Below are 15,955 nucleotides of genomic sequence, written 5' to 3'. Positions count from 1 at the left end.
CAGAAGTCCCTGCTCAAGGTTGTCTAAACAGCACAGCAGACTCGAAAGGAAAAGGCAGATTCTCAGGACACTGACTAGAAGGCCAGCCAAAGCCCCCCCGCCACTCCCCCCCACACCCCGCCCCCCGCAGGCTACAGGACAAAGGAGAAACCATTTAGGGAGAAATGAGCCTTACTCCACCCACAACCCCTCTCAACACAGTGTCTTTCTCTGTGACATTCATAACTGTAAGATAAAAAACACGTCCTACATGGGCGGACGAGGACAACACACACAAAAAGAACATAGGAAACATGTTCAGCATTACAAATAATTCAAGAAAGGCAAACACAAGCCAGTTAGCATTGACACCAATTATACAGTGTATGATTGTTGTTCAGAGTGACAGTGTGTAAGTGTTAACTCTTGAACAACATGGGTTTCAACTTTGCAGGCCCACTTATACGTGGAACTTTTTTCAATAAAAATTCAATAAATTTTCAAGTAAAAAATGCAGTACTACACAATCCATGCTTGACTTAATCTGCAAACTTGGAGCCATGGCTATCGAGGGCCGACTGTAATGTCATACACAAATTTTTCACTGCATGGAGGGTGGGTGCCCCTCACTCCCATATTGTTCAAGGATCAACTGTACTAGTTTTTTAAAAGTAATATTTACTTATTATTTGGGCTTCCCAGGTGGACTAGTGGTAAAGAACCCACCTGCCAATGCAGGGCACATTTAGAGATACAGGTCTGATCCCTGGGTCAGAAAGATATCCTAGAGGAGGGCCCAGCAACCCCCTCCAGTATTCTTGCCTGGAGAATCCCATGGACAGAGGACCCTGGCGGGCTACAGTTCATGGAGTTGCAAAGAGTTGGATATAACCAAAGTGACTTCACACACACACACACATTTATTTGTCTGCAACAGGTCTTAGTTGCAGAATGTGGGAACTAGTTTTCTGGCCAGAGATCGCTCTAACTGGTTACCCCTGCTTTGGGAGCATGGAGTCTTAGCTTCTGGACTACCAGGGAAGTCCCCTGTCCTACTTTTAAATATTTTTTAGCAAATTCCAATACTGGGACATCAGGGTGGTCTGTCCATCTGCCCTCAAGGGCCAGACTCCTCCTGTCTAACCCCGCTCCCATCATAGGAAATCGGACCTTGATTCTAGGGTTCCAACCCAAAGGCTGACATGAGCAAATCAGATCCTCCCTCTTCAGAATTTGAACTCAGAGACACAGAGACCATAGGCCATTGGTGATGGATGTGGGGCCTCTGTGTCCCCAGGGAAACCCAGAGGTGGTTCTGAGTACGTTTGCAGTGAGGCAGTCCAGAGAGGTGGGATCTGGCCCCACTAGTTACTGACTACATCTTTGAACAAGTTACTTAGTCTTTCCATGCCTTGGTTTCTTTACCTGTAAAACAGGATTAATTATAATTCCTACCCCAGAAGGTGGTTGTGAAAATTAAGATAATTGTCATAGGCAGTTCGTACAGTACCTGGGACAAAGTAAGTGCTCAGAACATGTGAGCAGTGAGTTACAAAGTGATACATGCTCAGAGCTGATAGCTCTGCTAGAACAAAATTTTTAAAAACTCAGGAAAGAGAGAGACAGAGAACAGAGAGAACAGAGAAGCTGGAACAAGGGAGGCCCCCTGGAGCTGGAGGCGGCTGTTTTAGCTCCTGTTGACTTCCAGCTCTGGTTTCCCTGAAGCTTGACTGTACTTGGCTCCTATTGCGGATGTATCCTTACAGTAAACCTCCTCCATTTACTTTTGGAAAGCAGTTTGGCAAGCCACATCAAACAGCACAAAACAGTCTTACCTGCAGACCTGGGCATTTATCTTACAGAAATAATTAACGAGAAAGAAATAGCCACATGCACAAAGATGTCCCAGACACCTTTATTTATAATAATGGAAAGCTGGAAGACATCAAATGCCTGGAGATCAGGGAATAGAAAAGTCTCTTGGATGGAATATTATGTAGCCATTAAGAAGGAAGGACTAAGACGAAGACCATGTGGCAACATTAAACGTTTGTGAAAGAGTAAGTGAAAAAGAGCGGAACACAACTGTAGGAGACTCATTATATTGGGTTAAAAAAAAAGAATGCATATGCGTATGGATGGGGCTGGCTGGAATTGCTGAAAATGACAAAAATAAGCTTATTCTTGGGCTATCAGAGGGGAATGGCTCCCTGGTGGGAAGAGACTCCTTCCCAGTCACCCCGGAGGCACCCCAGCCTGGGAAGAAGGATAAATACCCTTTAAACTTCCGGTCCCCACACCCCATTCCTTGCCAGACCCCACCCTGCCCCTCTGGGGAGATGATGCTCAGGGCTTGGGCCACTGGTATTTTTAGCCAGGCCTCTTGTCGTCCAGCATTCTCGGGTAAAAATAGCTGGGGTGAAGGGCACAGCGTTAACTTCCCTGCTTTCTGTCCCCCACCCCACCCCGCCAACCCTGGAGCAGGCGCCTCCTGGTCTTGGAACCACGGCTTTCCACTGCTTCACTCTGGCTCCAGCCCATCTCTTGTGGCCTCAGTGGCCAGGGAGGAATGTTTTGGTCTGGATCATCTTGGAGCCTTGGCGGTCACAGAGGCTAAGTGTTCCATTTTATGGATAAGGAAACTGAGACCGAGATAGAAGGGACATGCCAGGAGGTGTTGGCCAAAGCAGTCCTGCCCTCACCTATACCCATTCTTTTCTTCCCCCAAGACTGCCCCTACTGCTCTCACTCACAGGAGGGAAGAAAAGCCACTTGGTAGCCACAGGGCTTCAGTCAAGGGAAGAGGGTGCTGGACTGCACATCATGAGATATGCATTTGACTGTGCATTCGACTCCTGCCTCTACTGGTGGTCAACTATGGGGTGCAAGGTAGGTCACTTTCCACCCCAGACTGCGATTTCTGGGTCTCTAAAATGAACAAGTTGGATAAGACCAGCTCCCGACAGATTTTGGATTAGTGAGTTGCGTCTTCCATCCCAGGCTAGAGGCTGGACCTGCCAGCTATTTCCACCTCTACCTACTGTCTTCCCAGAAACTGAGTTCTCCAGCTCCCCTGATGGGCGGCACACCTCAAGGACTATCTTTGGCTGTCACTGCCTCTCAAGTGAGCTTCCCCCAGCTCCAGGCACACATTGAGTCCCCTCCACCTGTTGGGGTACCTCCTTAAGGAATGAACACTCATTGCAACAGCCCAGTTAGTTAAAGTCACTCAGTCGTGTCCAGGTCTTTGTGACCCCATAGACTGTAGCCCACCAGGCTCCTCTCTCCATGGAATTCTCCAGGCAAGAATACTTGGGTAGCCATTCCCTTCTCCAGGGGATCTTCCCAAGCCAGGGATCGAACCCAGGTCTCTCTCAACACAGGCAGACTCTTTAACATCTGAGCCACCAGGGAAGCCCTGTAACAGCGAAAGCCAAAGCTAATTAGGGAGGTAAATCTTACAAGGGCTCTTTGAGGCAAAATAGGTGAGACTTGAAGATAGTCAGCTGCTAGAATCCCAGAACTCCTCACCATTCCCCCAGAGCGTAAAGAGTGATCCTGGCAAGAAAGTATCCAAAGGTACCCACCACAGCACAGACTATTCTACTGTGATGTGCTTTCCACGTGGCCCCTGGTTCTGATCTCCCGTTCGAAGCGCATGTCCTGTCCCACTTGGACCTGTGATTTCAGTCCATAAATCTTATCACCTGCCTAGCTTAGGAGTTCCCACACTACAGGCGGCTCACAGCTCATACGGGAAGGGCTTAAAATGAATGGTCCAAGTGAGAAATCACAATGCTTGCAGCCAGGAGACAAGCTGAGCCTAACGGGCTGGCTGGCCAGCGAGTCTCATCACCTTAGGCCCAGCCTGCTGGCTCTTTTGGGGCATGTGTGTTATTTGTGTGTATGTACACGTGCATGGGGAGAAGGCAATGGCACCCCACTCCAATACTCTTGCCTGGAGACTCCCAGGGACAGAGGAGCCTGGTGGGCGGCAGTCCATGGGGTCTCTAAAGGTCAGACATGACTGAGCGACTTCACATTCATTTTTCACTTTCATGCATTGGGGAAGGAAATGGCAACCCACTCCAGTGTTCTTGCCTGGAGAATCCCAGGGACAGAGGAGCCTGGTGGGCTGCAGTCCATGGGGTCTCTAAGGGTCGGACATGACTGAGCGACTTCACATTCATTTTTCACTTTCATGCATTGGAGAAGGAAATGGCAACCCACTCCAGTGTTCTTGCCTGGAGAATCGCAGGGACAGGGGAGCCTGGTGGGCTTCCATCTATGGGGTCACACAGAGTTGGACACGACTGACGCAACTTAGTAGCAGCAGCACGTGCATGCCTGCACTCACTGGTGGATCAGTCGGTAAAGCGTCTGCCTGCAATGAGGGAGAACCGGGTTCGATCCCTGGGTGGGGAAGATCCCCTGGAGAAGGGAAAGACTACCCACTCCAGTATTCTTGCCTGGAGAATTCCATGCACAGAGGAGCCTGGTGGGCTACAGTCCATGGGATCGCAGAGTCAGACATGACTGATAGATTAACAACACTCAACACAACATGCCTGCGTACCTCTGTGTGTGTGTCTGGAGCCCTTGTGTGCCATAGAAAGGTCCCATGACTCCTCTGAGTTTCTCCAGCCTGAGAGCCCAAACCCTCAGGAAACTGTGAATGATGGTTAGGACAGCCCCTTTGAGCTCTTTTCAATATTTCAAACACTGACCTGGAAATTCTACCTGCTTCTCTTATACAGTTGCAGTCTCTAACTCAAATGTCAAATCTCTGCCCTTAGCCGGCACATCATTGGTAAGGTAACACTGGAAACTCTGGTTATCTCAGGAACAGGCCTCTCTCATTAATAAAATGGGGAAATGGATTAGGGTGTGTTTTGTAGACAAAACACAGAACCCAGGCAGGGACGCTAATCCTGAAGTCCTGGGGCTGAGAAGCCAGAGATCAAGGATTCTGAGTCAGAACTCAGAGATCCTGAGAGCCGAAATGGCTGGAGAGGGGTTGACCTATTGTGGTGAGTTCCCAGACCAACTGTGCTGCTGCTGCTGCTAAGTCGCTTCAGTCGTGTCCGACTCTTTTCAGATGATTTAAGACCAACCGTGAGACCCTCTTAAATCATCTGAAAAGAGGCTAGAGGTGTATGCGGCCTGTAGGAAGCGCCTATGGGACCAGCCTTTCCTTGTCTCTTGTGCTCCCCGACATCCTGGCTGCCAAAGGCTGAGCCGCACACTCAGCCTGGCAAGAAGGGAAGAAGAGAGACAGATGAGGGTCCTTGTCCAACCTATCCTCTGCTCATGTCACCTGTGGGCAGGACCAGTGGCCTATCCCCTTGGCAGGGCCACAAGGGCATGTCTGGGGACCCCCATGACACTGATCACCCGGCAGGCCCCCTTGGACACAGCCCTGGGACTTCTCAGCCCTCTCTGAAAGCCAGATGTCCCCCAAATATGTGTCTACCACATGGAGGTCAGGGGACAGTCTGGTCATTATGGTGTGTAAAAAGAGACTGGAAACTTCAGTTTTAATCTGGACCTTATCTTAATTAAGCTCTGTTTCCATTGTCCTCTGCCTCAGTCTCCCTATCCATAAAATGGGGATTGCACACAGGTTCTAGGTTTCTTTCCAGTCCCACTTGCTGCTAACTGACCTTGGGGTGGGCAAGTTACTGAGTCTCTTTGAACCTTAGTTTCTTTACCTGTAAAATGGGGCACATCTTACAGGCACACCCCACCTTCCTCACGAGGCTGGGTGAGGATCAAATGCTGTAGCATCTGCCAAAGCGCTTTGAAAGTCAGAGGCTCCTCAGGAACACGAGGCAGTGTTATTACGATCCAGGCCGTGCAGTATACCCCACCTGGAGCCACAAGGGAAAGCAGAGATGTGGCCCTGTCCTTAGCCACCCTCTGACTTTTGGAGGACATAGAAATGACCAGTGACCCTTCTGACATGGAGGGTGAGCCAGGTACCTAAGAGCTGAAGGGGTTCAGTGACTGGAGGGACCCCCAGGGGACTGAGGCTAATCTAGGAGGCTTCTTGGAGGAGGTGAGTCACCATGAAGAAATGAAAGCTTTTAAAGTAAGCCCTGGGAGTCACTTAGAGAGCATGCTTTGCTGCTGGCTCACACCAAACCCCTCAAAGCCCTTTCACTGGGCTTTTTAGTTAGAACACATCATCTCATTTGATCTTAAACAGAGTCCTGTTAGTCAGCTATCATCTATGCCTGCAGATGGAGAGGACCCCCAGCCTAGGAGGCCCAGAGATGGACCAGATGTGGCCCCAAGATGTCTGTGGCACTCCCCACTTGTCTCTCTGTCCCTGCTTCCGCTCCTCTACCTGCATGAAACACAAATGCAGATGGCCCCTTTTATGTTTCCAGGGATCAAAGCGATGGCTTTGGGAGAGAGACTTGCCGCTTGAAAGCCAACCGGCCCAGGCTGCACAAAAGGCCTTTCCTGCTTCCCTTCCTTCCCCAGCTCAGGCACGAAGCCCCTCCCACTCACCCACACCTGATCAGCTGGAGCCGGGAGAAGGCCCCACCACATGCAGCGGGGAGCGCCTGCCGCTCCCTCGAAGCACGTTTTCTCTCCTTTGCTGTGTCCCCGCTGGGTCAGGCACTGTCTTGTCTCAAAATAATGGGAGAGGGAGAAAGACAAAGAGAGACACAGATTGACAGGGGGACGGATGGTGGAGGAGGTGGAGAAGAACTCAGAGACAGAGAGGAGGAAGGGAAGCAGGGGATTAGGGCAGGAGAGCAGCCAGGGACATCGGAAACCTACCAGACACACACAGAGGTGAGAAGTGGGGGGAGAAGATGCCGTGGTGGCAGGAGGAGGGGAAGGGAGCAGGGAGAGAGGAACAGGGCAGAGACAGAAGGCGAAGAGATTGATGAGTCAAAAATAAAGCAGAGATGGAGTTTTGAAAAGACAGGCCAAGAAATGAAGAGCAAAATGGGAAGATAAGAAAAAAAGAAAACAACTTTAGTGATGGAGAGATGGGCCAGTAGAGCAGGAGAAGGGGTCCCCAGCTCGGGGCGGAGCCCTAAGCACCCCCATGCCATCACTGACCAGGGTTCCTCCAGACCCGACCCCCAGTCTGAGCTCCTCACCCTCCACACCACGAGGTTACCTCTGCCCTCTGGGCCCCACAGCTGCCCACCCAGAGGGGACTTCCAGGTAGCCCCTTCTACCAGGTGGCTGGAAGGGCAGGGATGAAGCCAGCAAGCTAGCAGACCTGGAGCTGGGAAGGCTGAGGGCACCTCCTAAGGAATACTGCCCTCTTCTACCACGAAATCAAGTCTAGCAGCTCCAGTCCAGTGCCAAGAGCCCTGGGCTGGAAGCCAGGGAGAGGTGGGGTGCAGAAGGCTGGTAATTCCAGGGCAGATACTTGCCTCCTTTCTAACGGGCCTGGAGATGTCAGAAGGAATCTCTGTGGCGACCCTGACCTACGCCTGGCCTGACCCTTCACAGTCTCTGGAGCGGAAAGACCTAGAACTTCTGAAGGCAGACTTCTGCTTCCTCCATTCCCTCCCTGTCACTGACAGGCTGGGTGACCTTGAACCCGTCACTTCTCCCCTCTGAGCCTCATTTTCCTTATCTGTGAAATGGGAGATAATCACAGTGCCTGCCTCATGGGATGGCTGTGAGGATTAGATAAGACAAGGGTGACGTGAGCTCAGCCCAGCGCCTGGCACAGAGGACCACGCCACCAAGGGGGGTCCCTGTGGCGCTCCGGCCAGTGGCAGTAGCCGTGGCCCTGCTGATGGTGTGGGATAGGAATTCTGGCCCTCCCTGACTCGTGGGGACTCCCCAAGGTTTATAGAAGCTAAGGGCTGGGAAAGGTATCCCTCCCAGATATGGCGAGCTCTGTGCTGGTGCCTCCGCCCAGGCCAAGTGTATCTACCAGGCACAGCTGGGATAGGACTGGTCCCTAAGATTTTTTTTTTCCCCAGAGACCAAATTGATTGCTTCCTTTAAAATAATTTTCTCTGTCTGAAAACCTTATAGGAATTTTTCTTTTTTCCTGTGTTTAAAAAAAAATTATTCTAAGATCTCCATAGATCTTGTATTTTAATCAATTCTTTCTGAAATATTATGAACCCTTTTTATCTGCATATTCAGGCTTTAAAAAATTATTTAAGAAATTATTTTTTTGGTTATAGTTTTGGTTCTTGTTTCTTTTCTTTTTTTTTTTTTTTTTAAGAACTTGGACTATAATTGCTTAGGGCCCATGAATATGTTTACTTTTATTTTAAGGTCAAAAGGAAAAAGATGATCTTTTAAGCCAAAGATGTTTTCATACATAATACAAACAGGTTTGTCTTTATTCCAATGAAGTTGTCTTTGTGCCAGTGAAGTTTATGAAGGAAAGGGCCCACAGAAAGGGCCCCATGGGCCACAAAAGGATTAGTGTGGTCCTTCTGGCCAGTGAAGGGAAGGGCAAATGTGCTCTGGGTGGCCCTGGTGGACAACCCTGACCAGAGGGAGTACAGCAGGACCAAGGCCTTTAAGACCCCTAATCTGAGGGAAAAGCACAGTCCCTACCTTCAAGGAGCAAAAGTCTGGGGGAGACACAGCCCTGCCCTCAGGGAGCCCACAGTCTCATCGCAGAGACAAAATACAAAAATTGAAAACAGCAAACTATCGAGGCGGAGAAAAATCTCAAAGACTGTCCCGTAATTAGCCACCTGTCTATGAGAGAACTCTGGAGAGAGCTCCCCGATGGGTGGTAAGAGGGTGGTCATCTCAGCAGAGAGGGAGGCCTTGACCTAAGGCGGGAAAAGATGTGGAAGGTGGGCAGGAGGGAAGAGAAATGCTGACACTGCCATCCCGAGGAGGAGCCAGACAGAGCCCGGAGGACCGCGGGTCTAGGTACAGAGGGGTCTCGATGTCCCGACAAGCCCCTCCACTCCATGCTCACACCCGGGGCCTCCACAGACCGTGGCCGTCCCGGTGGCATCTGTGTCCGGAGCTGCACAGGGACCCGGAGTCACTCCTGGTGCGGTCAGGGAACCGCATGGCCCGGGTGCCCCCCCCACCCCCAGCCAGGCGCCCTGCAGAATTAAATTGCCATATTGGAAATAGCAAAGTAAACACCAATAGGTAAAGTGCAAATTAAAGCCGTTCCTCCCAGATACCTTATTTATAGACCTGAGCTCAGGGGCCGCGCCCTCCTGGGCAGGAGCCACGGGACAAGAACAGGGCACCTGCCCGGTGCCAACCTGCTCCCCAGACTCTGAGCTTCTCTCTGGCATGGGTCGGGGCAGGATCCACCTGAGCCCTCCCAGAGGACTGAGGAGGGGCCGTCCACGTGCCTGTGCTTCAACAGCTTGAGGGCCATGGGGCCAGTGAAAGCTCACTTGTAGAAGGGAAGGCGTGGGAGAGGGGGTACTGAGGGCCAGATGAGGGGCACAGGGTCCATGGAACTGGCATTGAGAGTTGACGTGAACAGTGAGTGAAAGTGTTAGCTACTCAGTGGGGTCTGACTCTTTGCAACCCCATAGACTGTAGCCCACCCGGCTCCTCCGTCCATGGAATTTCCCAGGCCAGAATACTGGAGTGGGTAGCCATTCCCTTCTCCAGGGGATCTTCCCAACCCAGGGACTGAACCCAGGTCTCCTGCATTGCAGGCAGATTCTTCACCAGCTGAGCCACCAGGGAAACCCAGTTGAGGCACTACCACGGTAACATGAGCTAACACTCATGTAGCAGCTGTAGCTCTAAGTGCTGCCAAGCCTTGGCTCACTTCATCCTCACGACATCCCTCTGTTCATTCCCCTTTTACAGATGGGGACACTGAGGCATAGAGTGGTGCACCACGGCCAAGGGTCCTGTCAGGGGTTTGACCCCCACGGTCTGTTCTCTTAATCCCCAAGCTCTGCCACCTCTCCAGGGCCTCTCTAGCTGACGCAGAAAACTGACTCAGCAGCCGTGTGCCCGTCTGCCTGGCACTTTCTCAGTCTCTAGTCCCACAAAACATACGTGCCAGCCTTCACGGAGGAAAGTGCCCTACTCCATGCCTTGCCCAGTGGCAACAGGTGGACCAGCTCAGTGAGGCCCTCTCAGGGGCTGGGGACTCAGAGATGCCCACACTCTAGCTGGCTCACAGCTGCCCCCAGGCCTGACCCCCTCATCCCAGCTGCACTGGTGAGGGCTACAGGCTGAGGTGTGGGGCAGAACGCACCTCCCCGCGAAGCCAGTCGGCCCACGTAGAGCCTGACCTTGGACTCACTGGCATGGTGCTCTAACCCACGGAGCATGAGGCCATGGATGGTTAGCCGCAGGTTTATTAGCAGAGGGGAGATGCCCGGCCAGGGCCAGGAAACCACACTTTGCCCAATTTGCTCATCCCATCAGACCTGGGAAGGCTGTCACCATCTTGGCGGCAGGGAGCCAGGAACAGAAGCTGTGGGCTTGGCAACAGGGTGGACAGGAAGGAGAAACAGCCACATTTTGTAAAGGGAAAAGGTTCGCCAAAGCCTCATGCTCTCAGCCAATCGACTGTACATCCGAGAGCTGTTTCTAGTTGAAAGCCAAGGGACGCCACTGGACTGACCCTTCGCAAATATTCCCGCTGCCGGGCAAACAGCACCTGCTAAAAATAGCCACTGTCCTGAGTGGGCTGGCTGGAGGCACTGGCCAAGGGGTAGGCAGGCCCTGGGGACAGGCTCAGCCAGGCTCCTGCTGCGGGCACACCTGTCAGGGCCCTCGTCCTCCCCTGCTGGGGTTGACCAGCGGGACTCGCTATCGCTTTGGGGAGGGGTGGGGTGGGGGAGGGCTCTAGTGGTTACAGATCAAGAGACAGCCGATGGGCTGGGAAGGGCCCCGAGAGGACCTGGGTTCTGCCACCCCCAGCTGTGCAATCTTGAAGAGGTCATTTTCCCCTTCAGGGCTCAGTGTCTCCATCTGTGCAGAGGGGACAGCCATCCTGCCTAGGCAGAGAACAGGAGCCAGGTGATGAAGGCAGGGTTGGCATCCTGCACCAGACCCTGCAAGAATAAGAATACTGACTTTAATCGAGAGCTGGCCTTTATTTTTTTTTATTTTGAATTGCAGGATACTTGCTTTACAATGTCGTGTTGGTATCTGCTGTACGACAACACGAATTAGCTATAGGTATACATATATATCCTCCATCTTGAGCCTCTTTCCTACCACTCCCCCCATCCCACACCTCCAGGTCATCACAGAGCAGAACTGAGCTCCGCGTGCTATACAGCTGCTTTCCGGGAGCTAGCTGTTTTACACATGGTAGAGTATATGTGTCAGTGTGTGTGTGCTCAGTAGCTTCAGCCATATCTGACTCTTTGCGTCCCTATGGACTGTAGCCTGGTAGGCTCCTCTGTCCATGGGATTCTCCAGGCCAGAATACGGGAGTAGGTTGCTGTACCCTTCTCCAGGGGATCTCCCTGACCCAGCTATGGAAGGTGCATCTCCTTCATCGGCAGGGGGATTCCTTACCGTTGAGCCACCAGGGAGGCCCATGTATGTCAATGCCACTCTCTCACTGAGAGCTTTCTGTGTGCCCAGACCAGTGCTAAACACTTGACCTGTGTCAATTCCTTTAACCCTCATGAGGACCCTAGGAGGCAGGTACTAGAACTAGCTCCATTTTACAGGCAAAGAGACTGAGGCACAAAGAAGTTCATCCACTAGCCCAGAATCACATCTAATGAGGACCCAAAGTGGGGGTTGAATCCAGGCAGTCTGGCCCCAGAGCCTTCATTTTCACCACGGCAGACACCACGTGAGGCAGGTGTCGTTGTCAGGGTGGAAATGGAAAGGGGCCTGTCCCAGAGAAGCCACCTCCTCTCGGAGATGTCTGGAAGCCAGAGGGCGGGATGAAGAGGTGGGAGACCCCTCACGCCCCCTCCATCTCCGCTCCCCTCCTGGGGGACCAGACGGAGCTGGGAAATCCACCGCCCAGCCGGCAGGGTGACCGGCGTGCGAAACGTGCCCCGGTCAGAGCGCCCGGGCCGGGTGGGGGAGCGGGCTGCCAGCCATGTGGTCCCCAGCCCACGCACTGTCTGGCTGTCCGGGGGGTGGGATGGGGGGCCCATAAATAGCAGGCCTCTCACTGGGGTTGGGAATAGAAACCCAATCCAAACAGTGTGGTGAGTCGGGGCTTTCCAGAGTGGCCACAACCTCCAGGGGCCTGGAGGCAGCTCTGCGGGCCCCCTTCTCCTCTCATGTTTCCTACGGGATCAGGTCATCTTGGGGAGAAAGCCTAGCTGGCCCCAACCCCAGACTCCTTCACAGCTCAGGAAGGAACACTAAGAGGTGTCAGGGACACGCAGGTAATGTTTACTGAGCACTGCCAGGTGCCTGGCGCTGTTTGAAGGGCTTATGTGGGTTAACCCAGTTAACTCAGGCCTATGAGTCTACCGATTTTACAGAAGAGGAAACTGAGGCGCAGAGAGGCAGAGTCACATGACTGAAGTCACACAATTAGCAAGTGGTAGAAGTACACTGTGCCTCTCATTCCTGGGCCTGGAGACACAGACCAGGCACGATGTGTCCTACCCTTGAGGTCATCTTGCTCTGGGGGCCCAATAGTCAAGGAGAAGACAGTAACACCTCAAGGCTTGTCAGGGCTGGGGCTTTGGAAGTTCCTAAGCTGGTGGGTCTTCCCTGTGGAACTTGAACACACCCTCCATGCATAGCAGAGCCTGAGGGGCAAGGGGGCTGGGGGGACTCCAGCGGAACTAACTGGCTGAGTGCTAGCCCAGCTTTGAAGGTGAGACCCCTGTTCCTGGGCCCACTCCATTCTGCAGGGAGGAATAGAGGATGTGTCGGGGAGTCCCCAAGGCCAGTGAATCTCAGGGTACATGGAATCTTAAGGAAATAGGTCCTAAGGGTCCCACCCCATTGCCACCCACTCAGGAGCCCTTCTAATAGTCTAAAGCCCAGAGAGGAAGCTCATGGTCAGCTGTCGATGCCCCTTTGAGGTTTGATGAGGCTTGGATACAGCCTCCTGCCACGTGGACCCCACCCGCCCTGGGGCTCTATGTGTCCGCCTATTGCCAGTAGCTGCCCTTCCCAGGGTCCCTCCTCAAAACACTCATGACACCGGTTTGTTCACCTGGTGGAGGCCTTCATTTCTCTTCTCCTTCCGGGATTCATCATCAGCAGTCAGTAAAGACAGGGAGAAACCTGGGCGGAAGCCTAACATCTCGGAGTTCTTGGAATGAGGCAGCCTGTGCTCACACAGGGCAAGAGCAGGTGGCAGCTTGTGGCCTGGATTCTGAAGCACAGGAGAAGGCAGCCAGCCTTTCCTCTGGGGGGACACTGGTGGGCTGGGGGAAGCAAACCCCTGCCATAGCTCCAGGGAACTCCCGGAGGAGAGGCCCTGGGCAGGCACCGGGTGTTTGGGCAGCAGGCGGTCAGCAGCTGGGAATTGGGGACAGGGCTGGAGAGGGAAAAAGGCTTTCTTAGAATTGGGCTCGAGGAAGAAGACACAGGCTGGCAGGTGTCCCTCCAACCAAGTGCCTGGCTTGCTCTCCATCCTCTGCAAGGCTGGCTCTCCACCCGGCTGCTCTAAGACATCATTCCTCTCATCCAAGGGAGTAGGGTGGGATGGGGCCACCTCTCAAGGCTTCCTCTCCTGTTCCCACATTTCTCTGGGCCCTGTCCCAGCAATTCAGCCCTTCATGCTTCAGCTACGCATTGTATGGCCTCCTGGATCAGGTTGGACCGAAAGAGGCAGAGAGAGCTGGAGATTGGGTCCCTCTCGGCTTCCCAGGTGGTACTAGTGGTAAAGAACCCATTTGCCACTGCAGGAGACATAAGAGACATGGGTTTGATGCCTGGGTTGGGAAGATCCCTTGGAGGAGGGCATGGCAAACCACTCCAGTATTCTTGCCTGGAAAATTCCATGGACAGAGGAGCCTGGCAGGCTATATATAGTTCACGGGTTGCAAAGAGTCGGACAAGACTGAATCGACTTAGCATGCACGCCCCATAGACGATGCTTGGTAGATATTATTTTGCAGAACAAAGGCTTCAGAGGATTCAGAAGGTCTTTTGAAAGAAACGGTAGGTGTGGAATTTGGTGTCTGCTGAGCTCCTCTGAACTTGGACTTGAATCCACAGCTGAAAGAGAAAGGGCAGTGTTTCCCTTAGGCCTCAGAGTTAAGAGGAAGGAAGTGGGGGGACTTTCCCAGTGGTCCTGCAGTTAAGATTCTTCTCTTCCACTGCAGGGGAGCATGGGTTCAATTCCTAGTCCTGGAACTAAGATCCGGAATGCCACGTAGTGCAGCCAAAAAGTTAATTAAAAAAAATAAAAATAAAAGAAAGGAAGCGGGCAGTACTGGGTAAGGACAGCAGCCCAGAGAATAAGGCTGTGCAGAACCCAAGGCAGGCTTCGCAGGGCCATGAAGCATGTGCCTGGGGTCAAACTCTCCAGAAGATGCTATGTTCCCTCTGGCTGCAAGAAAAGCCGCAGACAGGGCTCAGCAGACCTTGGCAGCCACCCTCTCCAACCCCAGGGTGCCTGCCATTTAGGGCTTTTCAGTTCAGGTCTTGGTGCCATTCAATTATTCTGCACGCATTTATCAAGTATCAATGACATTGATGGAGGACCTGATCCAGCAGTGAACTGAGGGCAAAATCACTGCCACTGTGGAGCTTACATTTTAGTGAAGGGAGACAGGCACAGAATCAGTACAGAAAAGCTACCAAAAATAATGAGGATAAAGCAGAGTAAAGGGATTCAATGGACATGAATTTGAGCAAACTCCAGGAGATAGTGGAGGACAGAGGAGTCTGGCATGCTATACAGTCCATGGGATCACAAAGAGTCAACACAACTTAGCGACTGAACGACAACAAAGGGAATGGAGAAAGTTGGGGGTCTCGGGAGCAGAGACATGAAGTAAGTGAGAGGGAGCCATACGGGGGTTGGGCAAGAGCCTGCTGGGCAAAGGGAGTAGTCCGCGGAGGGCTCTGAGGCTGGAGGTTGCATGGCCATTTGAAGAACAGCAGAGGCAGCTGGTGGGGCTAGACGGGGATCATGAGGGGTAGGAGAGAAGGTTGGGGGTGGTGGGAAGCCAGATCAGCTCAAGGTGTGGAGGCCTACATGAGGCTCTGGGCTTCTGCTCTCAATAAGCTGCTGCAGGGCCCAGAGTGGGACAGCCGTGGGCTAACTGTCCGCTGGGCTAACTGTCCACCAGACCTGCTCTGCTGCTGTGCTGGCGATGGTCTGACGGGGCGAGCGAGGCACAGGGAGGACGGATAGGAACCTACGTGAGTCTGGGTCTGAAACTTCACCTCTCTGACCTGGGAGTAGGGACCTCACGGAGTCATGGTGAGTTTTGAATAAAATGGTTCCTGGAAAGGGTTCCACCTGAAACACGGTGACAACTCAACACATCGTGGGTGATAATAGGTTATTCTTGTTATCCTTAGTGTGGGGCCCCCTAGCGTCACCCACAACAGGTGGCCTTCCTGCCTCCCTGGGCCATGGGAGCTTTCTGGGAGGGTCTAGGCTTTTCACAGGAGCCAGGTGTGCAGGGCCTGCCGTGTTCTCCAACATTCCCTCTGATACCCAGGCAGGTGGTTCCCCCAGGGCAATGCTAATAGGTTTTGGCTTTGGCAGCTGCCGCCGGCCCATCAGAGAGGTTCAGGGCTGCCCAGGGCGGGGCAGAGTGGAGCAGGAGGCAGGAGAGAGGTGGCAGATGTGCCTACGAGGGGCTGGGGGGATGTGTGTGGCTGTCACACTGTCACAGCTTCTCCCGCCTTCCTGACACCAGCGCCCTGGGCCAGATCCAGGGCGTCCCGCGCTGGCTGGCAGGGCTGCCTCTCTCCCACGGTGCTCTGGGCAGCCAAGCAGGCAGGCTCTTCTCACTGGTTCCTTGATTACGGGCGGAGCCGCTGTCCTATACAAATATATGACGCTCTGAACCTGGCCGGGGCCTCGCAGACCCCGGAGGTAGCCCTGGCCTTGGACCAGAGGCAGCCTGTGGCT

This window comes from Ovis canadensis, chromosome 20 (assembly GCF_042477335.2).
Source record: "Ovis canadensis isolate MfBH-ARS-UI-01 breed Bighorn chromosome 20, ARS-UI_OviCan_v2, whole genome shotgun sequence".
Taxonomy (NCBI): Eukaryota; Metazoa; Chordata; class Mammalia; order Artiodactyla; family Bovidae; genus Ovis; species Ovis canadensis.
This window is presented reverse-complemented; position numbering follows the sequence as displayed.